This window comes from Protopterus annectens, chromosome 5.part0 (assembly GCF_019279795.1).
Source record: "Protopterus annectens isolate FY-2018-M chromosome 5.part0, PAN1.0, whole genome shotgun sequence".
In the NCBI taxonomy this organism is placed as follows: domain Eukaryota; kingdom Metazoa; phylum Chordata; order Ceratodontiformes; family Protopteridae; genus Protopterus; species Protopterus annectens.
Genome location: NC_056735.1, coordinates 389540841 through 389554743, shown reverse-complemented (window position 1 = coordinate 389554743; position 13903 = coordinate 389540841). Strand labels below are relative to the sequence as shown.

Sequence of the window (13903 nt, the reverse complement as noted above, 5' to 3'; positions counted from 1 at the left end):
TGTCAAGAAATGGTCCTGAAGAGTCACATTTGTGTATGCATAAAGCCAATATGTGTTTTTACTTTCATCCTATCTAAGAACCAGTGTAGGATTACTTAAGAAAAACACATGCATTTCACATACTGCAAATTACCTTGGAGAGGGACAATTGAGAAGTTGTTTTGAGAGCCCACGTTTAGACTGGTAAATAAGGGAGAAAATTACACCATTTGAGGGCTGTGGTTTGCGTTAATGCACAAAAGCCTTATAACAGCAAGGATTTGACGACTCCTAACATGCCATTTATTGGGGAAGGAGTTGAATAACTCCTACTAGATCACTGGAAAACCCTGATTCCGGAGATTTCAAGAAGAGAAGATGTTGGTCCTCATGTATAATCTCGGGCTGTAGTAGGTGAGAAGCAATTAAAGGGTAGTCTGTTTTGCTTTAGTGATGGGGATGTTATGGTAATGCTGATTTAATAAACATTTAATGAATACTTGCAGTCTTCTGAGGTACATGACCACAGACAGCAATTCATTCCAGTGGTATGGCAATGGTGCTGTTGTATGATGGGGCAGGCACGACAACAAAGTCTGATTTAGTTTTGGACTAAGTATCCAAATAAACGGATTACTATGTGTTATCTGTACTTTAACAACGCAACTGATACTTTGTCACAGCAGACCAACTGTCTCTGCTAGGAATAGCACTGACAGAAAGTAATTCTGCACTTTAAAGACTACTAGAGAGGTGAAAAAGGCAACTTAGAGCCAGAGAGCACCTTAACTGCATTTTAAAGAGATATTCTAATTTAATGCTGTGCACTTTCATTGTTAAATATCTTTATTGGGAGATTTCTATACTGCCATCTTCACTTAACCTCAAAAACCTGGAAGAATGCTTCAGAAGGGAGTTTCTTACATCCCCTATAATGCATTTTTTTGCTCATGGCCCTGTTTACAAAAAAAGACCCACATATGCCTGTACTCCATTTCAGAAAAAAAAATACACCCTTGAACTGTACTCCAGGATTTAAAAGCTGTATCCTTGAAAAGAGTCCTAGTCTTGCTGGCTTACATTTGTTTATGTGAGTTGCATACTCCTGTATGCTTTCTGGTTTTTCTTTGATCCATGGGTAGGTACCACAGTAGTGGAGCACTACCCTGTTAGTCCATATACCTAAAATGATTATGCTGTCCAAGGTACCAAGATAGCAAAGGCACTGGAGTTGTGCTTAATGTGACTTCAGGAAAACAGCACAGCAGCTGCAATATGGTTGTTCAGTGATGCTGCTTTTAGCAACACAAACTTCTTACAGACATATTTTGATTTGGTTCACACTTTTTAATTACTACATTCATACAGTTAGCCCTGTTACACAATGATGACTGAATGTTTGCTAGCTAACCTTACCAAATGTTTGTGTGAAGAAAAACTTGAAAGAGACTTTGTTTCTCTTACCATTATCTGTTTTTGTTTAAAGCATTTACATATGAAAATTAAAAAAAAAATATGCCCATGATATTTAGTTCTGCTGTGTCCCTGCTTGAAGATGGTTTCAGCTAGTCTGATGCTTTTGTCATTCTTCAGGTTCCTCAGTAGTAATGCAACCTCGCATAAGTACTTTGGGTTCTGTTCAAACCTTTCTGTCACCTGAACCTTATACTTTGTAGCTTAAAAAAATTATAAAAATAACCACAGACAGCTAAGGTTATCCTGGAAATTAAGGTTCCTTAGGGTGGAAGTGTAACTTGTAGTGAGCAAGCTGTTGGTTCCTTCTTTCTGTCACTTGCTTTCCTTTCTAACAAAAAAAAAATGTAAACTGCAGTTGTTCAGTTGAATTTGTTGATTTATTTTGTCTGACCCCAACAGGGAGCATCATTGTAACAGCTTACAGAAAGCTACGTGTTCTCCCAGCAACAGTAATGGACTGGTGTACCTTCATACTGTCGCTCCTTGTCTGGAAGCTATCCACTGCAGCTGTCCATTGCAGTTTTAACCTGATAGAGTACATTAAATAAATACAATAAAGTAAACCAACACTTCGTAACATGATTTATATTCAGAGTTGACTTGGGAGGAATGTCTGCTTTAGTGACTTACTCAAAGTTCCATAGCAGGCAAATGGAGGCTGCTAGAATAAATCCAGGACTACTTACTGCAGGGTCTAGGTCTAGCAGCACATATGCTTAAAACTCTGGGCCAAACTGCCAAGTGTGGTCAGAGTTACATTAAGCATGGTCAGCAAGTAAAGCCTTCTCCTACCTAGCTTCCCTTGTTTGTGGGCAGCTGTTAGCAAATCCTCATAACTCTACCAGCCTAAAAAAAAAGTTAAAACACTGTTTTGCATTAGAACATAAAACAAAAGAAAAGTGTACATGTTTTGCTTTCTGGGAGCTTAGGACCATAGGCCATATTGTCTTGTGTAAAAGTACAACTTTTAGCTAAATATCTGCAGCTGATATTGTACATGCTTGATGTCTTAGACTTTACTCAGTTTTTATGGACCATTTTGTGCTATATATGCTACTAGTAGTGAACAGATGACACAAATGAATATCATGATAAGTACATCCCCTGCATCTGTTTTACTAATAACACTTGGCACATAACATCATGCCTACTACTAATTTCAGTTGGACCAGTATCCGTGTCTTTGGCATGTCACTCCTTATTTCTCAGTGTGTGCCTCTGTATGCTATATGCCAATGTTTACCAAAATTGTCCTCCATTTACCCATGATTGGGTTGGATGTTTGCTTTAGAATGACTTGTAATAACATTCCTTGCAACCTGTAATGATGTGGTAATGATGTGGTTGCATTTTTTACACTGCAGTACTGACTATACGTCTGATGCTATTTTATTGTGACAACAAAGCTGCAACTTTAACTTTAAATTCCAAAGTAAAAACTATTACAGCAAACTGTGACACTAAAAAAAACTGCAGCTGCAAGCAGAAAAAAAAACAGTAGATAAATGTCAGCGCTTTCATCCGAGTTGTAAAGAAACTTTTTCAGAAATGAAATGTAGAAAGTTTCTTGTTTAAATAACCTGCAAAGTCATTACTTCATGTTTAAAAGAATAGTCTGTAGTAACATATAATAGTAATATGGATAATGTGCTGTATTGAAGACGTAAATAGTTTGAAATTCTGGGATATTATTGCATATGCTTCTGGTATTTAATTTTGCACTTATTATACGATTATAGGAGGTTAATAGGGCAATAGCACTAGAGCCTTTTTAAGCCTAGCCATTCTAGCCCCAATTTTCCCATTCATCAATGCCCATGGACTAGAATGACTTGGGTATATGCCTATGCCTGTCCATAAGGGAAACTGGTGACAAGCCAGGAGTGAATTTGCAGTTTCCCACCCATTGGTCCATACTGCATTTGAAGAGGCTTGGGGAAGAGCTGTGCTTCACATGAATGGGGAGTCTGTTCCAGTGAAGGAGTAATCTCGAGATGCATATCATACCTGTCCCTCCAACATGTTTAGTTTGTCACAGGCTAGGTTTCGATCCTTTGAGTAATTTTAGTGCTGTTTTGCAAATCCATTGGGGCTGGATCAGAGAATGTCTTGTATGTTAGGCATAGATCACTCCTCCATAATCTGTAGGAGACCAAGTACAGGGACAGGGCTTTGAGACAATCTGCAAATGACATTTTATTTACACCCTGTATTCTTTTAGCGAGGAACCTCTAGCTGCTGCAATTTTTGCAAATACATGATCAGTTACATGCTGAAGGGTGCATTCCACTCAATTTTATTGGTCTAATTAAGGCCGAGTATATAGGATTATGATCTCCATTAATCTGGCTACCATGTTATTGCTTATAAGTTGAACCACTTAGGATTTTCTAACTGCCATGGATGCATGATGATCAAAGTTCAGGTTACTGTAACCTGGGTTCCCAAGTCCCTTACCACCAGGTCTACTTTTAGGAGAGTTGTTCTCAATGTTGTAATTTGCAGGGGTGGTAGTCTTCCCAAAGGGTATAATTATGCATTTTTTGCACCAAGTTTTAGGCCATGCCTCTGGCACTAGTTATTTGTCTGTCAGACCCTCCTGGAGGATAGCTACATCTTTTGGGGATTCAATGATTGTACCCAACTTTGCAGTCTTCAGCAAATTTGGTCAGCCAAAGGCCCTCTATTTGTCTTTACTTCAGAGAAGTATATTCAGAACAGGAGAGGTCCCAGTTCTGAGCCCTGTGGGACACCACTAGTAACAGGTCACTTAGTGGAGGTGGATTCTCATGCCCTGACTTCATTTCCTACCCATGAGCCATTTGGCTGTCCATCAGAGGGCATGGGGATTTATGCCTATATTTGAGAGTTTGTCTAATACTCAAATGAGGTATTGTTAAATGCTTTTGCCAGTTCAAGGTAGGCAGTATGCACCATTTTGCCCTGATCCATGACTCTAGTGACCTTCTCGAAGTCCACCAGGTTTAGTAGGCATGATCTGCCTTTAACAAAATCGAACTGGGATCGGTCAAGTGTTTGAAGATTTCCTATGTTTTTGTTAAGCAGGTCCATGATAATTGTTTCCATGGCCTTGCGTACAGGACTAGTCAAACTTGTGGGTCTGTAGTTCCCTTGGTCTGTTGATCGTTTCCCTTTGTGTAGAGGGATGATTGTTTGCAGTCCTCTGTTCCCTAGGGCCAAAGCTTCTCTGGAGGCTGTGGTTGAATAGAGATTCTAATGGGCCTGATGGGCTGTGTTGCAAGCTATTCAGGAGGCAACCTGGAATATTATCAGGACCCACTGATCAGTGTTTTAGCTTAGGAGAGTGCAATGAAGAACCGTTACTGAGTGAAAGTTAGGGGATACTATATTTTTCAGGTTAGCATAGGTAGTTCTATTTACTTAGTTCAGCAAAACTGGTGCTCCCCTTAAGTTTGCATACATATTTGAAAAAGTCTTGTGATTATCCCTTAGCCTGCGAGGCTATTTTTGCCCAGCAGTAGGCTTTGGTGGACTTTAGTCCTCTGAGTTACATATTGAGACTGAGATTTTTTTTTTCTGTCCTATTTTTGGACAGGATTTTATTTTTTTTTTTTGTGCAAACTGTTTATACTTGGGGTCCACCAAGGGAGCTTGTCCCAAGTTTTTCTGTTTGGTACTGCTGTTTCAGTGCAGTTATTTACATGCTTGTACAGGGCTTTTGTAAATGGTTCTGCATAGGCTACAGTGTTCTCTGAGTTTGGGGAGACTTAGAATTTAGCTATGCCATTGCTTAATAGGAAGTAGTTAGCCTTGGAAAAGTTTTTAAACATTCTGGGGTTTGCTGGGCTTTATATCACAAGGGTGATCGCTTTGTGATCTGATCTGACCAGTGAAGAAATTATACTAGGGGGTGTGCACCCTTTCCTCATATTTGTGAAAACCTGATCCAGGATATTTGCACTCCCAGTAGGTGTGCAGACTAGCTGTTCCAATGTGGTTGAATTGACAAAATCCAGGAATCTTTGAACCTGCATGTTAGTGGTTGTGTATGTATCCCAGTTTGTGGGACGAAATCACCTATGAATATGGTGTTGGGCTAAATGATGAGTGACTCCAGTACATTAACTTTTTATGACATGGTTATCCTGGGTCACAGACTAGGATGTATAGGCTAGTGAGGATATGATATGGGACTTTACCTAACGTTAGTTGTTCGAGGAGTAGCTCAAGTGTGTCATACACTGCCAGTTGATCATCAACCCTGTCCATGGACAGTTGAACCTTTTGTTCCTCATCACTGGGGCAAGAGTTGACCAGGTGGAGGCCGTCATTCACACAACCATCAGGGTTGGTTCACTGTTCTACTGCTTTAATTTTTGTGGCCCTAACTTGCATGCAGCTGACAAGGCAACGGGGAGCTATGTGCAATGGGCTGTCTATACTAGTAAGTCTCCTACACTCAAAATGTGAGGCATTGAAATCCATAACAATTGCAACCACGATTCAGAAAAAAGAATGAAAAAAAACACACCATCTAGCTTCCCATCGAACCGGCCAATAGAATAGATCAAATTAAATGTAGTCAGATTTCTTCAGAGTAACCACTAAAAACAGCAATAATTGTTGTCATGTCACTGTCATTGAATGCATCTTCTCTAACGTTATCAGTTTTATCAAAGTCCATCATGATGAAACAACGCTGTTTTTTTCATGAACATGATGACTTCCTGTTTGAAATCTATTTTTCTGAAGTAAAATACCAAACAGCTCCTACTGACTATGTTTCCAGATGACTGCAAGCTTGGAGCAGTCATTGAATTCCCAGATGACTTAGCCATCCTGCAAGAAGGTTTGTCCCAAACAAGTAACTGGTACCAAAATCATGGACTGTAACTAAATGCTAAAAAATGCATTATTGTATCCTGTGGGAAGTGCTCTTTCCCAGGGAACTACTTTCAGATAATTGCATTGTTTAATATAGAAGGTCCTCCAATATTTGAACTTGCATAATTAATGATGTGATGTTAATCTTCATTCATTACTGATAGGTGTCTGTTCCGTCCTTGGAACTGAGTCGGCCGTTATAACAAGCTCGTGCCAGCCAAAAAAACTCTCAGGCTAAGCTTTATCCATAGTGCCCTTCTCAATATTACCTTAGATCTCGTTTGCTACATATTGAATCAAGATGTGTTAAGCCAGCTCTCAGCCAAGTCATTTAAAATTTTTTCGATACTTAATATACTCCATCTACGTGAGTATCCCTCTCTTTCCTTTTACCAAGTACCAAGTTTGGTACCATTTCTGGTACAGGCCGTCCCTTACCTCTGAGGTAATTCCCCATACCATTGTTGGTATTCCCCTTTCTCCTATCGCCTCTGTACTGTATTTAAAAAAAAAAAATCCTACAATCTTTTTTCTTATGTGACTGATTTGACTGTTTTTTTTTGTTAAAATTGTATTTTTAGTTGCAAATATGTCTGAGAAGAAGGGAACAACTGGTTTCAAGTGTTGACCAGTGCGATTGAAGAATGCCTAATGTAGACAACCATGTGTCCTGTGTATACTGTCTCTGGGTGCCACACTTGTCTGTGAAACCCCCTTGTGAAATGTGTAAAGGATTTAGCTCCTGCACTTTCGCAGAATGGAAAAACAAGCTTATGCTTAAAGGTCTCCTAAAATCTTCCTTCGCGGAGGCTATTTCTGAGCCGGAAGGCTCAACCTCTCCAAAGAGAGAACATAAGAGGAGTAAATCTGTTCCTTCCTTTCCTCATGTTAGCGAGTCAAAATCGATGGAGCCGAAAGCAAAAATTTCTAAATTGCCACCAACAACCTCAGCACTGGGGCCTCAAACCCCCTCCACAGTGCCGTCTTCAGTTCCAACACTTCAACAACCATCTGTGGTGCTGTCCTTGGCACTCGTGCCCCAAGCACTGACTACGACACCGATTGTGACTACTGTACCAATCTCCCTTTCGGTACCAAAAATAGTTCCTCCAATACCGGTCACTTCCCCCCTACCTGTACATCATAAACAAAAAGATTCACTGAGCTCACCACCAAAGGCAGTACGTGTGGAAACCAAGTAAATGTAGAAAGCAAACCTGCTGCTGCCACCCAAGCTGAAGTAAAATGGTTGAAATTGTTAAAATCAGCTCCTTTAACAAAATAAAATGTAATCCTGCTGCTGCTGTCTGGATAAGCACTTTCGGTTGTTGAACCTTTATCAAATCCTAAAGAAAAAAGCAGCTTCCTTTCATTTAACTCATTAACCTAGAGTACCTTCTCATGGTGCCTCTGTGCTTAACACCAAGCGCGCCATGAGAAGATACTAATTGGAAGCTGTTATCCCCGAGTGCCTTCCACAAGCGTGAGAAACTGTTTTCCAGATTTGTAGCTGAGCTTAACGTAAAACATGCTGAAATGGTAACTGAATGTGTAAATTACATTATATAGTTATCATTCAGCATGTTTTTACATTAAGCTCACATTAAAGATATTGTAGAAAATCCGGTTTAAAAGTGCTTCATAAAGCAAGTGGTGGCAGCCAATCGGATTCTTGCAATCCAAACCACCACTTGCATCACACCCCCACCCGACTCTGGCTCAGAAGTAGCGACTCACTTTTTGAAAAATTAATAAAATGACTTGACTGATGCTGCTCATATCAGCAAGTGGCAATGGGTAATAATCAGATAACTGCAGCCTGCGATACTACAAAAGGGTACTTTGCAACAGTCATTTTAGTGAGAGGCAGCAGTAAAGGCATCCCATTGAAGAACATTACGAACTTGGCTGGTGTTCCTCTTATTGCCTGGGTGCTGAAAGCAACTATAGATGCCGAGGTATTTGACAGGATGAAAAAGATTTTTTTTTTAACAGAAGCATCGTATAAAGAAGTACAGTATAGGTATTCCTCCCTGAAAAGAAGTTGTACATAAATAACGTAAGTAGCACTTTGTAGAGAAACCAGCATACTTTATTTTTGAAGTTAAGGTGCTGTATGTCACGTAGAGCTCGATTCCTCCCCCCCCCCCCAACAGTTCAGTGTAAGTAAACCCATTGTGGTTACAAGTATCACCATTGTGGAGGTTATATGGCTGTTTCTGTGGAGTGCCTGGCCATATGTTTTCGACAACAGTTTTTTTTTAGTGCAGTTTGCCCCCATACAACGCCAAAACATCCTCTTAATCAAGCACTAATATGGCGCATTCATTTCCGTACCTGGAAATTGCAAAATTTTAGGGCAAGAGCTTGACCCAGGATCATCAAAAAAGTAAAGGCATTTCACTTTTAACTTGATCTCCTAGCGTTATGACAAGAGCGATCAGCAGTACCAGTCCCTCCCCACCTGTATGAGTTCGTGCAGTTCTGTGTCTGACTGGTTTGATTTCCGTGTTTCAGATTCGGTGGGTGTGATGCAATTTTGTAGGACGCTTGGAAGTTGTTGGCAAGTACAGTTTGTTTCTGTATCTGATGTAGGACATAGCTCACAAACTTGTTATGTTTAAACCAAAGGATGGCTAAAGTGTTAGTGCTGTTAAGTTTAGAAGCTGGGAATTAGTATTAATTTTCTGAAGTAAAAGAAGTCTATAACTGAAGTTATTTATTGAGTTTACGTCCCTGTCTTTTCTCCCAGAGGAGAACCAGCAAAATTCTGAGCTGAAATCGAGGACTGTTGAGATGGTGACCAGGCTGTGAATGAATGCAGATAATCTAAATGTCAATGCTATGAATGCAGTGTCTGAACTCGTTTCTTTTTAGTAATAATTTAGTTACTTAATCTGGACGACCTTATTAAAAGATGCCATCAGTTGAACGTTCTCATTTGCTGTATTATCCACAAACTGTCAGTGTTGGGCACAATGCAGTACATCACAATCCATTTTTTGTGATTGCTTTTTCATACTAAAGCATTTTGTGGCCAATGAAAGTTTGAGTCGGATTTTTTAAGAGTATTTAGTTGGAAAGATGAATGAATATAAAGTAAATGCTTTATGATTTTTTGCATTTAAGAACATAAACCATATTGGCATGCAGGTTACTGCATTTTTAGTTCTGCCTCAGGCCATGATGCTTGAATCATCTGATGTTATGTAGTCCTATCTCGCCTACATTCTTACCCGTGGGTTGGGTTCGGAGCCAAATATCGGCTCCGACTCAGCCTAGTTTACTAGCTCAAAAGTCTCTGATTGGCTGGGCTAAGAGGGTATCCCATGGTACCCTGCTTCGTTTCCCCAGATCTCGTTTGCCGCTTGTAGAGCTCGGACGTGGTCTCGCTTGGCTGTGGCTAAGTACCTCTTTTGACTTATTTCTCTTGAGAAATTGGTTGCTTTATACTCAAAAGCTATTTTAATAGCTACTTCTTGCTGCTGTCGCTGTGGTTGTGTGTTTCTTGGTGTTTTGTGGTACCCCTAACTGTTCCCACGGGCTAGGCCCATTTTAGTTAGAGGACCTAGTCCTCCCTTAGTGAGTTGTTTCTGTGTTTCCTTTTTGTTTAAGAACTGTTTTAATTAGAGGTTCTTCAGCGGTGTCATCTGTTGCTTATAGTTTGTTTAGAGCTTCCCTCAGTCTGTGTAGTACTGTTTGCAGTGAACGTTGTGGGCTTCCCACCCGTTTGGAAGTTCGTTAATTGTGGTGAACTTTTTGGTAGTTTGTTAACTGTTTCTCTACATTAGTAGATAATGTCTAAGGATCAGAAGGAACATAAGCCTTCTGGCTTTAAAAAGTGTTCGAAATGCGGATATAAAATGTCCATCACAGATGGACACTCTGTGTCTACTGCCTTGGAGCCATCCATTTACAGGAGTCGTGTAGCTTTTGCCACGTCTTCAGTCCTCGGGTTCTCCAAGAGAGGAAAAACAAATTGATTTTAAAGGGACTGCTTAAACTGTCTTTTGAGGAAGCTATAGATTCGGCTTCCAGCTCTCAGTCGAAATCTAAAGCCTCCAAGTCCAAGAAAAGGTCTCCGGCTCCATCTGCATCTTCGGAGCCTCCGGAGAAGATTACTATACTGGACTCTGCTTCCTCGGTTCCACTGTCCTCGTGGCCGCAGGAGGTATCGGTGTTAAGTGAATTGGCTTGTGCTCCAATCATTCTCGAACCCATTCGGAGCCAGTCGCATAGTGTGAGGCATGGTTCACCAGATAAGAGATCCCAATCCCCATCCATCTCCTCCAGGCTTTCTGATTTGGATGTGGATAGGGTAGTGCAGAAGCTCCTACAGTCGCCGGTGTTAGCTAAATTGTTTTCGGCTCCGGAGCCAGTTCCTATGGCTGTTTCGATGATTCCTCCTCCGAGCACATCCTTGTTGTCGGAGCCGGTATGTTCCGCTTGGAGTGATGTTCTTGCTCCGGCTCCAATACCCCCCTTGGGTTTATCGGTGCCAACCTCGGCTCCGACCATGTTGGTCCTGTCCACAGGTTTCGAGACTCTGGTCTCCTCGGTCAGGCCCGAAGGGGATACTTCGGGACATCTTTCGGTTCCGAGTCTCCCACTCGGTGCATCGGCTCGGGGGACACCGGTCGTGGCCTTGGAGGTCGGCCGGTCTTCGGATTCGGGGGGACCTGTTTTTGAGGCCATGCGGAGCGTGCTGGCCAGATCGTCAGCTACATCACTCGGGTTGGTCATTCCATCCCCTACCACTCCAGTGAGAGCTTCTGACACTCGCCTATCATTGGACAGTAGAGCGCCAGGTGCTAAGGACACCCCTACGAGCGGTCCACCACTTTCTGAAGGTCTCTCAGAGCCAGTGCCTGGGGAACCTCCCAGAAAGAAGTTGTGCAAGAGGAAGCACATAGACTCCTAGGACGAGTCTCTCACTTCCAATACTGACCTCGAGGAATCAGAAGGATCCCCCAAGTCTTCCTCTGATGATGTTTCCTTCTCCGATATCCTGGAGATACTGAAACAGAGGAGACTGGCCTTCCAAAGCCCCTTCCGAGGAGGAGTCAGTATTCCTTAAGGGTTTTGGCACTCAGCCCTCCTCCTCCTGGGTGTCTCCACCCTTCGATGAACTTCTTGACATTATTTGTCGAAGGGTATGGGAAAAACCTGATTCTGTGGTGCCCGTACCTAGGCACCCCAACAAATTTCTCTCCGCCCCTCAGGGAAAAGAGTTTCTGTCAAAGGGAGTCCCTGTAGATGCCATGGTGGTGGCGGCAGCCACCCAGAAGGAAGTTGCAGAGTCTTCCTCGTTGGTCCATCCTCCTAACAAGGAGTCTAGGACTATGGACCGGTATGGGAAGCGTACCCTGTCTTCAGCCACCTTCACTTTATTGTCGCTGAATTACTTGTCTCATTTCACTCAGTTCCAGAGAAGTCTCCTTAAAGAACTGGGAGATACTCTTGCGGGTAACATACCTGAGGCGGTAGCTCAGACAGTTAATGCACAGGTTTCTACCCTCAACTCCATCGCAAACTCGTCCATGCGACTCGTATCGTATGCGGCCGAGGGAGCAAGTAGGGGGGACAGCTCAGGGGTAGCCCTTAGAAGGCAAGCCTGGCTGCACCTGTGTCACTTCGCGGAGGCCTTCAAGTCTTCCTTCACTGACGCCCCTTTTGATGGTTCCTCCTTGTTTGGGACCAAAGTGAAAGACACCCTCACAAGGTGTGAGCAAGAGGGGAAAGACCCTGTCTGCTATAGGGGTCCGTTTTTCCCTTCCATCTAGGCCTTATCCCAAGGCCCAGCGGGGGGGGGGGGGGGGGGATGTGGTTCAAGAAATCACATAGGTTTTTTTCCTGCCGCACAAGGTGAACCCCCCTCCAGAGGCAGGGGTGGGGGGAGTTATTCAGGGAGACGTCGCCCCAGAGGCAGAGGGGGCTCCCGCAATTCTGGAGACCGCGACTCCTTCCGCGGCTCCCCATACTCTCATTCCTGAGGGTGTGCCCGACTGTGCTTATCGGAGCCAGTCGGGGATTGAATTTCCTTGTATCCGGAAGCTTGGGAAAGCATCACCCAGGACTGATGGGTATTAAGGATAATTTCCGGAGGTTACCTCATTCCATTCTCTTCAGTACCCCCTCCAATAAGAAAAATCCTGGACGTTCCACCCAGTCAAAGGGATCAAGCAGCCTCAGAGATATCTCAGCTGCTAGAGAAAGGAGCCATCCAACCAGTCCCCTCAGACCAAATCGGATTAGGGACTTACTCAAGATTCTTTTTGGTGTCGAAAAGAACAGGGGACCTGAGACCCATACTAGATATCGGTCAACTCAACAATTACATACACAAGCCCAAATTCTGTATGGTCACTCTACAATCCATTCTCCCATTGTTGGGAGAGGAAGTATGGATGTGCTCCCTCGAACTCAAGGATGCTTACTACCATGTCAAAATGGACAGGGCATCCAGGTGTCACCTACGCTTCCGGCTGGGAGCCAGTCACTTCCAGTTTCGAGCCTTGCCCTTTGGTCTCACCACAGCCCCCAGGGTGTTCACCAAGTGTATGGCAGTGGTGACGGCTCACTTGAGACGTCAAAGATTCCAGGTGTTTCCGTACCTGGACGACTGGCTCCTTACCGCCCCCACCAGGCATCAACTAATTCAGACCAGGGACGCTACCATCAGTCTATGTCACCAACTAGGCATCACAATAAACTGGAAAAAAATCTGCCTTATTGCCCTTACAGCGTGTCACCTTTATAGGAGCAGAGTTGGACACCATTCAAATGCGAGCATTCTTACCACAGGAAAGGATTACAGGGTTGCAACAACAAATTCTCACGCTGATGCCCCTGAGACATGCGAAGGCAAGACTGATTCTACAACTCCTAGGTAGCATGGCGGCGACTATCATGTTGGTTCCTCTAGTAAGGTTACATATGAGACTTCTTCAATGGCTGCTCTTTGTCCAATGGTCTCTCCAAAGACTTCCGCTATCCCATCCAATCTTAATGAAAGACAGATGCAAACAGGACCTTCGTTGGTGGCTGTGCACCAACAACTTGGACGGGGGAAAGCCCTTTGTTCCACCCGTCCCTGTTGCCACGGTGACCACGGACACCTCCCAGATGGGGTGGGGGGGCATTATCTTGGCAGGACGGTCCAAGGCACGTGGCAGGAACACGAGATACATTTGCATATAAATGTCTTGGAGATGAGAGCAGTGCGTCTTGCGTTGCAGGCACTTCAAGATGTTCTTCCTCTAGGGACTATTGCAATACACTCAGACAACATGTCAGTAGTGTGGTATCTCAACAAACAAGGGGGAACCCGATCTTACCCACTATGCAGAGAGGCCATGTGCATGTGGCATTGGGCAATAGCTTCCCAACGTTTTCTGGTGGCAACGCACATTCCGGGGAAGACCAATGTCATAGCGGACAAGCTAAGCAGTGCGATCCTTATGTCCTATGAGTGGTCCCTGAATCACCTGGTTGCAGAGCGAATCTTCAGCAGATGGGGTCAACCTTGCAGTGACCTTTTTGCCAGCCCTCTCAGTGTGAAATGCAGCAACTACTTCTCGCT

At 43.3% G+C, this 13903-nt stretch overlaps 1 protein-coding gene across 1 annotated transcript in view; it reads left to right on the top strand.

Moving 5' to 3' along the window:
* The window catches only part of LOC122802652 (mitochondrial pyruvate carrier 2-like), a 656608-nt gene that overhangs the window by 456074 nt on the left and 186631 nt on the right, over positions 1 to 13903 (top strand). The window lies entirely within an intron of this gene.